Source organism: Lutra lutra, chromosome 14 (assembly GCF_902655055.1).
Source record: "Lutra lutra chromosome 14, mLutLut1.2, whole genome shotgun sequence".
Taxonomy (NCBI): Eukaryota; Metazoa; Chordata; class Mammalia; order Carnivora; family Mustelidae; genus Lutra; species Lutra lutra.
Genome location: NC_062291.1, coordinates 83898489 through 83911894, shown reverse-complemented (window position 1 = coordinate 83911894; position 13406 = coordinate 83898489). Strand labels below are relative to the sequence as shown.

The 13406-nt window shown below is 46.7% G+C and overlaps 2 protein-coding genes across 7 annotated transcripts in view; one reads left to right on the top strand and one right to left on the bottom strand.

Moving 5' to 3' along the window:
- DOCK1 (dedicator of cytokinesis 1) overlaps nucleotides 1-13406 on the bottom strand; it is a 509676-nt gene that overhangs the window by 241341 nt on the left and 254929 nt on the right. The window lies entirely within an intron of this gene.
- The window catches only part of INSYN2A (inhibitory synaptic factor 2A), a 57086-nt gene that overhangs the window by 858 nt on the left and 42822 nt on the right, over nucleotides 1-13406 (top strand). The window lies entirely within an intron of this gene.

Below are 13406 nucleotides of genomic sequence, written 5' to 3'. Positions count from 1 at the left end.
CTCGCTTGGGTCGGCACTTTCCCGGGGCTGCGGCCGGGGTCGGCGTCCGCGGGGCTTTGGGGCGCGTGGCGTCCCGTGTCAGCCCGGGACAGGCGTGGGAAACCAACCAGCGCTGCAGAGGGAGCAAGCGAGCTTGCTGGAGGGCGAGGGCAGGAGGGAGGAGGATGCCCCGGGCCGGCCCGGGGCCAGGGCGGCGCCTGGAGCCCAAAGTCAAGAGCAAGAGTCTGCGTCTTGCTGGTTCATGCTCAGGGTTCCCAGCATCGCTGGGATAAAAAACCTGTCCCTGTGACCTCAGCATTCTACTACCCAGAAACAAGCCACAGGGAGATGGAGCTAGTGATAAGGGGATGCCAGGAATGGGGGAGGAGAGGCGCCTCTGGAGTCAACCGCGGAAGAGAATTAGTGCATTTGGCTCATCTACAAAGCAGGACTTCCACGCTGCCCCCTTTCCCTCTGCAGGTCTGTGCCTGGGGGCTGCAAGCCCGGTTGGGCCCCAGAGTCAGAGGCGGCAATGAGGCAGTTTCATTTGACCTTGTCTGCTTAGGCACTTACGTTCTGCAGAAGCATGCTGAGGTGAACTGGCCAGCGTGGGAACTTCGGGGTGGCCCTGCCCTGGCTCGGAAGCCACGCTGTCATTCCCCAGGACTACAGCTCAGACTAGCAGAGGGTCGGGGTCCGTGCACTTGGATGTCTTCCCTCGGACAGACCTGCTAGGGGTTACGTTTCCATTTGACAGTGGGGGCCTGTCAAGGTTACAGCGATGGGGACTTGATTGAAAAATACCACCCGAATCACCTGACCTGGGCCATTCCCAGCCAGTTGTACACGTGTGAAAACGCTCTTCTGTGATTAAGGTTATGCTAGAGATGAAGCAGAAAGTAGCCACCATTTCACTTTGCGGAGGCGGAAAGCGCGGTCTGTACTATTCACTGTGCTATTTATTGCATTCATATCCTGTTGAATGTTACTTTCCAAAGAAAAGTTCATATTTGCCCTTCTTTTTTACAAGAAGGATTAGCAAGTGGGCACAAGCAGCTCAAAGGGAAAATGGAAGCCCTGCCATCTGCATGCCTCACCAGATATTAATAATTTACTACCCATGTTTACTACTTACATTAGATGGCACTGCTCCTCGTGATGGTTTTATTAGAGGCGCATTTGGATAAAAAATGTCTAGCACAGCTATCACTAATTGCATGATTTTGCATAAATTAGGTTAGCTACACAGAGTTTGTGCTTTTCTTCACTAAATTCATCGTTTCCTTAAAGAGAGGAGGATGCTGTTTAATTTCTTTAGCTAAAGGAAAGACCTCTACTTAAAGACAGGATGCCCTTGAAACTCAAATTATATGCCTTTCAACTTACTACAGTTGTCAGGACTTCATCTTTTTTTCTTGTGATGGGAGACCTGGAGCTTTTACTTACATCAGGCCCATTACCCTATTGAGAAGCACAACTGCTGGTTAAGAAACCAGCTAATAAGGGAAAAGCTGGAAAGCTCCACGTTGGCACAAAGAGCTGTCAAGAAGCCCGATGGAAAGTTGGGTATTCTCATCCCCCCCCCCGTTTACTTGGGGGCTCCTCTGTTCCACCACAATTATTTTCCCCATGGCAGCACAGAGAATTTTTGTCATGTTTCTCCCTCTATAGAGAAAAAAAGAAAAAAAAATTTAAATAAGCACATAAGTGAAAGGCTTGTGCACGAAAGGCACTAGTCGAGCAGGAAGACTCCTACACAGTGAAATAAGCCGTCAGAAAATACAAATGATTCTCAGAACTAACACAGCTGATCACAGCCGAGCAGCTGGACAGATGTGCTCACTTAGCTAGACATTTGTATTCTCCTGGCTGTCCTAACCCGTGGCTGTCTCACTTAGAGCAACAGATACGAACTCTCTTGTATGAGGAACAGATTAGTTACTGTTGGGGACAGGCTGCTTCTCGGGGACTAATGATAAAGAAATCACAGCTACACCACAGAGCGAGTCTGCAGACCAGCATCCAGGTAGGAAGGCAGAGAGGCAGGGTCAGTGGGATGTTTTATTCTGAGACTCTGGACCAGCCCATCAGAGAGCCGGGCAGGTGGCGTCAAGGCTGCTGCTTAACCAGTCACGGCCTCACCAGAAACAGCCTCCTGTTTGAGGTAAACCACAGCCATCTGGGGAAAGTGAGGTTATTAGGGCCTCCCCAGACAAAACTGGCAGCTGTATTTTAAACAATTCCTTCATAAACGTGAAGAACCCTTCCCCACCGTAATTCCACTGAGACCTTCGTTTCCAGCCCAAAATTAGCTGACATAATTTATGAGGCAGATCCTTTTCAGTCTCCTCACATATTTGATTTTAATATTTCATAACATTATGGAGTGACTTCAATATTTTAAAGGAAAATTTAATATGATTGATATTACATGACAACACTTTTATTACCATGAAATTCGCATACAAACATTTGGATAAGTCTTTCTCCAATATGTGAGCTAACCTGTAACATGAAGGTAGCAAAACGTCATAATTTTTAAGCCACTTATGTTAGAAGTTAATATATCTTCTATAGGAAGGGCAGACTAGAGGATTGGTACCAAGTTGTGGGGCCCTTGCCGGGATTCCTACAATCAAGTTGTGGAGAGAGCATCTCATGACAAACAGTAAGCCACAGGAAGCATAGGTCCAAACCTCGGGACCACGTACAATAACATATCCGCCTCAGATCCAGAGGCACTGAGGTGTCTTCAAGCTACCAAGAACCATACCTCTCCAAGCACAAGAAACCATAACTTCAGAGACAGCTCCTGGTTGCAAATACAATTCCTGATAGAAACTCCATAGGAGCTTCCTCTACCTTAAGTCATCAGTGTGCGTGTGAGTCAGACGCACTTCAGCCATCATTCAGAACACAATGGATGAGTCGAGGGACTTGAGAGGTATACAAAAATATTATCAAGAGACGAACCACTGGTCTAAATAAAAACAAAACACATTAACCTGAAGGCTCTGTCTCTCTGCTAAATGCATACTTCCCTCTCTCGTTGGGGCACCGAAAAAATTAACTTGAATACAGAAAAGCAGATATTAGGGACAAGAAGGAATCATGTTTCCCAAATATAAACCATTTTTGCCGATACCGTATTTTAAAGGGATTTAGAAAGAACTATCTCCCAGGTCATTACTCATGAATGTTGCTTTTATAGAGCGTGGATCAGATTATCCCAAGTACATATATCCCCAGGACTCTCTCCACCACGTCATCTTGCTGTTAGGGAAGTTTGAGCATGGAAAGATCAGAGAGGGATCACGTGGGCACGGCGTATGTTCCCCTGAGTTACGCTAATAGAGCCATAACAGGGGCAAGGAAATTTTTTAGAAATCATCACACCATGGCAAAATGCTAATCAAAGTTTATGTTGCAGTTACTATGGAAAATTCCAATTCAATTCTTGATAATCTAGCCTTGGGCGTAAGATGAAATGCAGTAAACCACAGCCTATGAGAAACATGAGGAGGGGGCTGTGGGCTACCACGAATGAAAGTGGCTCTCTCCTCAGAAGTCCGGAGGGAAAGACGAGGGAGGGGAGGCTCATGGTCGGGGGCCTCGTGCCAGCTGCCCCGCTGAGGAATCACCATGGAGATATATCACAGCCACATTCAACCTTCATGGAACTGACCAGTCTTTGTTCATGTTTCTAGGTCATTCCAGTGGTGATATGGGTCCCTCCACCCTGGTTGTTCCCAGGAAGTATCCTGTATGTGACAATTTCTCATTTCTCTGTCTTTTGCATATGTCCTTTGTGGTTAGACTAAAGTCCTCAAATCATCCGTAATTCACTTTCATAGTAAGTGACTTTCATGTCCTGGGAAATGTAGTGGAACTATAAAATCTGGGTTCTGGAACGTGGGCAAACACAGGAAAGACAGACTGACATGAAGATGATTTTGTCGACAAAGGACTGCTGGTTCATGGAAATGTACTGAACACAAGCAGCAGCGTGTGAGTGTCTGAAACCAAGTGACAAGAAGCTCCAGGCCAGGAGGACGAGGTGGGAAGTAGAATCAGGGGACAGACAGTGCTCTTGGAGGTTCCCAAGAGAAAGCAATGCCCTGCCCGGGATGAAGGCTGAGACCGGACTCCTGAGCCCAGCACAGGCAAATCCTAGAGCTGACACCCAGTCACCGGGTGCTGAGAGCAAGAGACTGGTATGGGGTGAATGACAAGTGACACTGGGAAAAGGTGGAGGAACAGGGATCAGAGAGTGAAGAACCAGTTTGAGGAAGAACCAGCAGGACAAGAGGGGCCTCCATTCCATTCACAGACCGTGGGCGACCACTGAGTACTTGGAACAATAACATACATGTCCAGAAGACAGAGTCTTGCTAGCTAGAGACGAATCAGAGACCTGGAATTGGAGACCAGTTGAGAGGGTTTAACAGGTGACAATTAATTGGTATCATGGGTGACTGGTGGCACTAGAGATGTGCTGTGAGAGAAACATCCCATGTGGCCAATCTTTGTAACATGGCAATATGAAGAAGGGATTTAAGATGGTGACATGGTGGTGGGTGATCCAGATGGAAACAGAGAAGTCAGGGAACCAGCAGGTTTTGGGGAAAAGATAGGCTTACCATTAGAAAGTTGAGTTTGAGTTTCCAACAAGAAATACTATTTTAAAAAATACTATAATAGTAAAAAAATTTTTTTTAATTTTTCATCATCTTTTAGTTCTTAGAACATGAGGAATACTTTCAAAGAAGAGAACAATGGATCAAAGGATTCAATACAGAAAGACATTCTTACAGAACTAAGAGAAGTAGTGTCTAATAACAGATGCTTAATAAATATTTAACGAGGCTATCAGATAGTCAACAATTTTGTTAGAAATTTGGGAACTCCAGATTGGACAGTAACTTTCTTGTAGTAGTAATTAAGAGGAAATGCCTAAGAAGGTGGTAAATGGAAGCCTGCTTCTAGAAATGGACAGTCCTTACGTGTGGCCGCACAGCGGTGATTAAAGAAAAAGGTATCAAAGATTTGGGTTTTTCTACCACCAAACTCAGCCTTAGAGTTTTCCTTGGTAAAAATTCACTTAGGTAGAAGTTGAGTCTCTAAGGAAAGAATGTGTTTAAGTTCAATGGCCTAGTATTAGAATAAAAGAAACAAATGAGAAATGAGAGATTCTAACTTGCCTCAATCAGACAGATCCAATGCTCTTATACCCCAAATGCTGACATTTCTGGTTGGAAGGAATTTTCACTAGAGCTTTTACCAAAATACTGCAGGGCTCAATGGATCAAGCCCAGATGGCCAGATGACATCCGTCTGCCTCTCAGCATTGACCTCCCAACTCAATCTGACATCATGACATCAACTTCATTGATCTCTGGGGCAGGTTCCTCAATTTATCACTTATTTATCAGAACCGCACTGGTGCATAAAGACTTGCTCTTTGTCTTTTTTCCTTGTGGGAATCACATGGCACCAACGACCACTGTCCTGTTAATTGTGCTGATGAGACTCTCACGGCTCAGAGCAGCATGGACAAGAATCAGTCCCCAGAATAGCGCATGCCACATGCAACGGTAGAGAATTTGAAATTTAAAAAATGTTGAAAAGGACAAGTTCCTCAAATTTAGAACCATATTTTTCATTTGACTTCTGTGGTCATTGAAGAGCCCAATGGTAACTGCATTTTTTCTCCCTCCCTCACTGGGTGTGTTTGCTTTAATGGTAGTTGTCAGCGCCGTGGCTTCACGGAACTGGTTTCCATCCAGCCTGAAGGTGCTTGGTTCTGGTTATTTATGTTTGTCTCCATATATGACGTTCACTCTGCTTCAAGTGTATTGCCACTTTATTTATCGTGTCTGTGAGATTTGCTAGTGTTCCAAAGATACCCAGGGAGAGGCTGAATGGTGGAATTTACCACGTGTTCGGAACGCTGGATTGGTGAAAAGACCACCGGGTCTTACTGGGCGGGAGGATGGCACGCAGGGCAGGCGCGCGGCCCCATGGCGCAGGGTCAGCAGCTGATTAGTGCAGGGCTCCAAACCTAATGATCATGACCTTCTACATCAAAGCACCAGTTCTAAGTCTAGACTTGAAGACCCAGTGAGAATGACCAAGGGCATGCCCAGCTTTAAGTAAAAGCCTAGGACGACTGTCTACTCTTCATTGGCCATTCAAGGTTGAAACTACCAGCTGGTTTTCAAGCATGTTTCTGTCCGGGAACAAATGGTATCTAGTGACATCCACACACAGGACGTGCTGTAAGCATGCCTGTCCCTGTCGGCATCCCCTCCGTCTGCAGCAGCAGCACCACCAGGACCACACACGAAGGGTTTCAAGGCAGCCACCTACCGTGCCCTGGTCACAGACGGGAGCAGTGAGAGCAGCGTCCAAGCGAAGCTGCCTGCATGTGCACTCCCCGTTCAGTCAGGCGCTGTCTGTGTGGCCCCGGGCATGGACTCACCTATCGGTGCCTCGACTTCCGCTCCTTTATAAAAAATGGCACCATCTCGACAGGGTATTGGAAAATCCGATGCGAAAACACACATGGAGTGAGAGGTGGCACCGAAGCTGAGCCGAGCACCACAGAAGGATTGGCTCTTTACCTTCCTTCCCCCAGACTGTATAATGAGGTCCGGACTCTGGGCTAAGTCCAGGAACGGCCAGAACCCAAAATCAGGCAGTCGGTGTCTACATCGCCATTCCCAAGGATCATGAGCCTGCGCAGCCTGGAACTGCTATGTTCAGAGAAGCCTACAGAGTGTGACAGTGCCCAACCGGTCATCTTGAGTGTCCACCCACCCCCACTCACTATCGGATAAAATCCTACATGGAAAACCCAAAAGTAAATCATCCTCTGAAAAGAACGGCCACATACTAGTAACTGATCTCAAACCCCAGGTCGATGGTTCAAAAGAGCTGCCCCCAGGAAGGGACAGAACTCTAGATATTTTGCATCCCAAAGGGGAAACATGCAAAGAACCAAGGTGTGAAGATGCCTTACTGTTCCTGCTCTTCCTGTGGTTAACCTGCCGGGGGACAATTTATTTCGACTCTGCCATCCAATAATTGGTCCACATGGCAAAAAGACAAAAAGAAACAAAACACCTGTATTTTGTACCCTGACAATGGTCACTAACTGTCCCTCTGTAGGATGTGAATCCATCCCCACTGCTGCCCCACTAGCAAAGCCAGGGAAAAGGCACGCTGCGGGCCACGGCCCGGCCAGTGGGGGCCATCAGCCCAACACCTGGCTAAGCCGCAGGTTTGCTGCAGACCACATGGAAGGGGCGGCGCTCCTTGCTCCCCTGGGACATCACTGGTTCTTCCCTTCATTTGGTAAAGACTTGTGGGAACCTTCACGTCCCACGTGTTGCTCTGTGCTCTAGCAACACAGCAGGAAAGAGAAGAGAATGAGGGGTGCCTAGTGGTTCTTCACAGATGAATTAATACATTGACCTCTGCCATCCTGTTTGCAGGTCTCCATCCCCAGAAATTCTGATTGACCTGGACTGGGGTGGAGACTCACCTATGTTTTCTGGAAAGCCAGGTTCAGGGATAGAGTCCTTCAGGAAGATCCTATCTCCCTGTTCCTGTGGGAGCACAGTCTCCCTCCAGAGCCTCTTCTACATAACTGGAAATGCTTTGAAAAACAAAACAAAACAAAACAAAGAAACCAAAACTTGTAAAAGGTTCCACTTCTTTAACGCCTGTGCTCCCGCCTACAGATTCAAGGAGGCCAAAGCCTAGAGGGGTCACTTCAGGTTTTGGAAAACTTAAGTTTTCCTTTTGAAAAGTACTCTGAGGGTGCTGGTGTGCGCAGAGACTTGCTTCCTGATCAGCAGTCCTGTTCACTCACCGCACTGCTAACTTCTTTTATGAACCCACACAGTCCATTCCCATAGGCCTTTCACTCCTTTTCCCACATCCCTTGTGAAGGAAGAGGCAGGCCATCTGATCCAAAGAGGTACTGGAGAGATGTAAAAGTAGAAAGAGAATACAGAAATATAAACTGAAGATGGGATTATTCATGAAATAACTTGCCCTTACCGAGTTGGGGGGTTCTTAGAGCAGGAGGCCTAGCCAAGCCTGAGGAGCTGTTCAGCTCCGATCTGGCTGGGACGAGAAGGGGCAGCTCCAAGAGCCCTTAGAGAATCCAAAAGCTGACAGCAGAGGCTCTCAGTAAACAGCAGATGTGATGCAGTGTATTGCAACTAACTTTCCCGAGGACCATCCTTCCTCTCCCGTGTCTGTCTGTCTACGTAGTTATCACCCTCCCATTCCCCTCCTGCTCTCTAGCTCTTCCTAGTTCTCCATTCCCCTTCCCCTTCCTCTCGATGTTCATCGCAAACAAGACATAATGGAGAATTCTACCTATTGATCTTATTTATCGAGTATAATTTTAGATAGCAGGTACTCAATTCAAAGTAAGAAGAAATGAAAGTTATTGATTTTGTTCAAAAGCGCTGAGCCTAACACCCCCTCGGAAGTAGCTGGACTCCCTAGGGTGCTCAGGACCCTCCATGCACCCCTCCCCCGCACTTCTCTCCCCCGCAAGCCCGCCCATCAATGGCTCCTTCTCTACAGCCAACACCAGAGTCCAATGAGAAGGCGAGATGAGCAAAGACTCCAGACTTTAGACTGTTTTTGTCATCCCAAGCACTTAAGTTTACCAGTTAAGTTCTTCACGAGTTTTGCCCCACCTCATCCCACTCTGAGCACGGAGCTAGATAACGTAAGACCTGAAGGACTGTACTCCCCAGCAAGTCCTGTGTGCTAGAACACAGAGGTCGTTGAAAGGGCCCCGAAGCATGGTATGATTAAACATACAGATGGCCTTGAACAACGTGGGCCTGAACTGTGTGAGTCCATTTATAGCCAAGTGGGTTTTTTCAGTCCAGTACTGAAAATGTATTTTTTGTTCCTTATAATTTTCTTGATACCATTTTCTTTTCTCCAGCCTGCATTATTGTAAGAATATAGTATATAATATAATAACATACAAAATGTGTTCACTGACGTTCATCAGTAAGGCTTCTGGTCAACAGAAGGCAATGAATAATTAAGTTCTGAGGCAGTTACAAGTTAAAAAGTTAAAAAAAAAGTTAAAAGTCAAAAAGCACATTTTTTGACTATGCAGGGTTTAGCGTCCTTAAGCCTCAAGATGTTCATGGGTCAACGGTATACACCATTTCCGAACCATACATTCAATTTTGTGAATGTCTGGGTCATCTCTATCTCTTCCATGAGCACAGAAGAAGAGTTTAAGGCAATCCCGTATAACACTCAAACTCAAATAGTTATGCCAAGATTCACAAGATCAGAATCTCTGGACATGGTTTTACTTATTAACCTCAGAAAACCATAGCCTCCTCCCTTCCATTCATCTAATTCCTACCCAGATTTCACAAAACGGCCACATTCCCCCTGATCCCAAGATCCAGCTTACACAGAAAGAATCCTTGGAAGCCACCAATACATCTCAAGCCTCCTGAAAAACAATGGGTAAGGCCCCACCTGTAAGTATACTGTGACGTAGATCATTATATTCTTACATCAATTAGCAAGTTTCAAAGCTGACCCAGTTCAGGAGAAAGGAGGTGCATCAAGGCACCTCATCTACAGTCACTTCCACTTGTGTATGGAGAGAACCGATCACATCAGAGAAGACTGACTCATGCATGAGGCCTGCTCTTCTGAGTCCCCCAGGGAGGCATCGCAGGCTGTGCCATTCAGAGATGCATGTCTTTCCCCAGCACCTGATATGGTCCCGGGTCACCCCAGACACACACGTGCTCTTCTTCAGGTCAGTGAAAGTAGCAGGAGGACTGGAGCAGACAGAGAAGATAGGAGTAGAACTGGACGATCACAGAGGCCACCCGGAGAGAGGAAGCTAGGGCCACAGTCCTAGAACATGGACCATCGGAACTGAAGACCCAAAGCAGGGACAGGCCATGGCATGTTCTAGAGACAGAGCAGGAACTGAAGCCTGGATGAGCAGGACCTGGAGGATGGGGAATGTAAGAATGCCAAGGTCAGGGTAGGAGCAGTGGGAACAGAAAGGAAGAAGCCAAGAGGTAAATCAATAGCAAGGAAAAAAGAATCAGTAAGACCTACAGAAGACTGGCTTTGACGAGTTAAACTAGAGAATGAATCAGACAGAGCACTGCCAGCACCCACTAGGGAGCCCTCACAATAGAAAGCAAGGGACTCTCCACCATCCTAAATTGGGGCATGGGTCTTTGGACCCCACTGCAAGCCAAGTTCAGTCCTGCATGTAACTCTGGGTGCCCTTGCTCCATGCATGGCCAACGGGAGCATAGTAGCTATGTTTCGGGGTTAAGTATGGTCCACCTCAGGGTCGTAGGTCATGGCCCAAGGCCTCTTGTTATGATTCTGTACCTAGACTCCTGGGGTGGCAATTTTTCTATGTTTTGCTATCTACTTATAAATAGAAGCTGATTATAAGAAATCTTCATTTCTCCCCATCTTTCTTGGCTTAGCTACCTCTGTAGTAAACTCAAGACCTTGCAAACTCTATGGTTTGGCTAGACCAAGGAAACACAGGAGACGCACTATAGTGAAAAATCAAGGAGGGGGGTGGTCTGTTCTGATTGTAATGGATGGGCGCTCACATAGTCTTGCCAGAAAGACAGATTGCATCTTCAACTCGAAGTCACTGCAACTGCAGCGACTGGTTGATTCCACACAGAAATCCTGCCCTGGGTACCCTGAGATTCGACTTCAAGAAACAACAGGGATGGGGCACCTGGGTGGCTCAGTGGGTTAAAGCCTCTGCCTTCAGCTCAGGTCATGATCTCAGGGTCCTGGGATCGAGCCCCACATTGGGCTCTCTGCTCAGCAGGGAGCCTGCTTCCCTTCCTCTCTCTCTCTGCCTGCCTCTCTGCCTACTTGTGATCTCTGTCTGTCAAATAAATAAATAAAAATCTTTAAAAATAAAAATTAAAAAAAAAAAAAAGAAACAACAGGGAAAACACATACTTTTTTGACATAGTTATTTTTTTGGAAAAATCAACGTTCTAAATTTAGCTCAAGGATATATCATGAGTGAAAACATGCTGTTTAGTAAAAAACATATGGATTCGTTACAATCAGTAAAACAGAACAATCCCAAAGTTCATTTTGCAATGTGCATGTTTTCACTCAAGATTCCCATAAATTCTAAGAAAGGGAGGCCACCTCTTCCACATCCTATCAACTCCAGTTTCCTAGCACTGGGCTCCAAACTACCAGCTGGTTGTTGCTTAATTACCTAGAACCATCCAGGCAATAGAGCAGGAGAGACATTCGGCTACAGTAATCTCTACCCATCTATGAGCTACATTCAAACGAGAACTCTTACCTTGAACATCTTTTCGAGCTGTCCTGCCTCCTAGGGAGAAGAGAGGAGCAGGGAAATTAGTTCCTTTTACTAATCTTACATAGGATTTTGATGGGTTGTTGGAACCAGTTTTTCTGGACTCTCCATGGACACTGTTAGTTAGCAGAGCTAACTGCCGCAAATAAAAGTCACTTCCTACACTGACATAATATCACACTCGGCGGAGGCATTTTTCCCAGTTGGTTTTCGCCAACATCATAAAATTCTGCTAATTCACTTTTACTCATTTAGATTCCATTTGGACAAAGGATGAGCAAAGGTTACTATCAGAATAAGCCGAAGACTGAGGAACTAATAGTGCAAAAATGAAGGAGGAGGTCTGGTTTGTGGAAGAGGCCATTTTCTGGTTTCTCTAACCCTCAGCGCCATACCCCAAGCATCCATGTACAGCGTGGATGGTTCACGGCCCCTTGTTAGATGGTTCCCCACTCATCGGAGAGAGGCCAGTTTGAGTGTGGGACAACAGTGATTTACACAGTGTGGCTGGAGTCATCGGCGACAGGTTTTCTGTCAGTGACAGTGTGTTTTCTGAAATCGTGGGTATGCGTGAATGGGGGACCTCCCGCCTAGGGTGGTTTTCCTTCGGCCTCAAGCCTGCATCGAAACTCCGCAAGTGCCCCTTTGCCCTCCTTCTGACTGGATGCCCATCTGTCCTTAATGACGGAGGCCTGTCTGCAATCCTCCACAGGGACCGGGCTGCAACCTGGCCGTTTCCTCGCACAACAGCCTCCTTCCTCGGTGCCCCGTCTTGGAGGGATGTGTGTTTTCACTTCGTGACCCCATTCCAGCCCTCTTGAATCAGTGACCTTTGAAGAAGTGAACAAACGTCTGGAAAAATATCATTTCAGTGTATTAAAGGAAATTAAACGGGATAATGAATCTAACTAAGGCCCAGTCCAAAATCTATAGCAGTTAGCTGTGCCCCCAGGAAGGGAGGACTTCCACTTTGGAAGAATCAGTGCCTATAAGATAGGACTAGAGTTAACTATTTCACAACACAGCTGAGTTCAGTTAACGGCCGAAATACCGTCTTCCCTTCCCTTCCCTCCGGGAAGTTAAGCGTTAAAAGAAGGGTAGGTTCTCAGCCCCCCCTCCGCCGTCCTGACCAGCCTAATGCTCAGGCATTCCCTCAGCATATGGAATAAAATGCTGACCCAATTAATCTTGAATTCCAGCCAGCATCTGTGACTCCAAGGTGTCTCAACAGCGGGAAAGCCACTAGAAAAACCAATAGTATCACACAGTCCCCTTCCAGACTCATCGGATTGCTTGGCCAGCTCTTTTGCTCTCTGCCCAGAAGGATGGGACACCAGGGCGTCTTGGTGAGACCAGTGCACTCACCAGCCCTCACGGTCAAGTCGGCTGCTCCGTGCCCGGTATCATCACCTCACGGGGGCCAAACCAGAAACCTCACAGTTTAGGAACAGAGCTCATCCAGTGGAGAGTCTCCTGTCAGCTCTGGGGATCCCAGTTTAGTTCAGAAACTAAATGCAGAGGATACGCCAAATCCATTTTCCATCTAATTAAAACAGAGGGCAGATCTCCCAGCCGCAAGTTCACTCATGTACTGACATATCTTCAGCGGAACACCCCTTCTCCTAGGCAGTCCGTGCACACATATGTACACACATGTACACGCAGACACCGTCTACATATGTACCACACACGCAAACACCGTCAATGCTCTGAAATTCATTTTCTTTCTTTATTCAAAGCATCCTCAAAACAATAAAAGATGACCTCTGGGAGACGGCATGTACCCAAATCTAATCATTTCTGGGTTTTTCTTCTTTTGATCTGAGTGCTCATACTTTCGAGCGGCCCGATCCTGTCATCCTGCTTAAGGAGTGGCCTGACATTGCCCTGCTTTTTTTTTTTAATTGGCAAATAGTAATAGCGCAGCTCCCCCAACCAAAACCGGAAAACAGAAGGGAATATGGATCTCCCAAAACGCACGATCTTAATACCACAATGATGACCATGTTGGTTCATTTTCTTCCAGTACAAT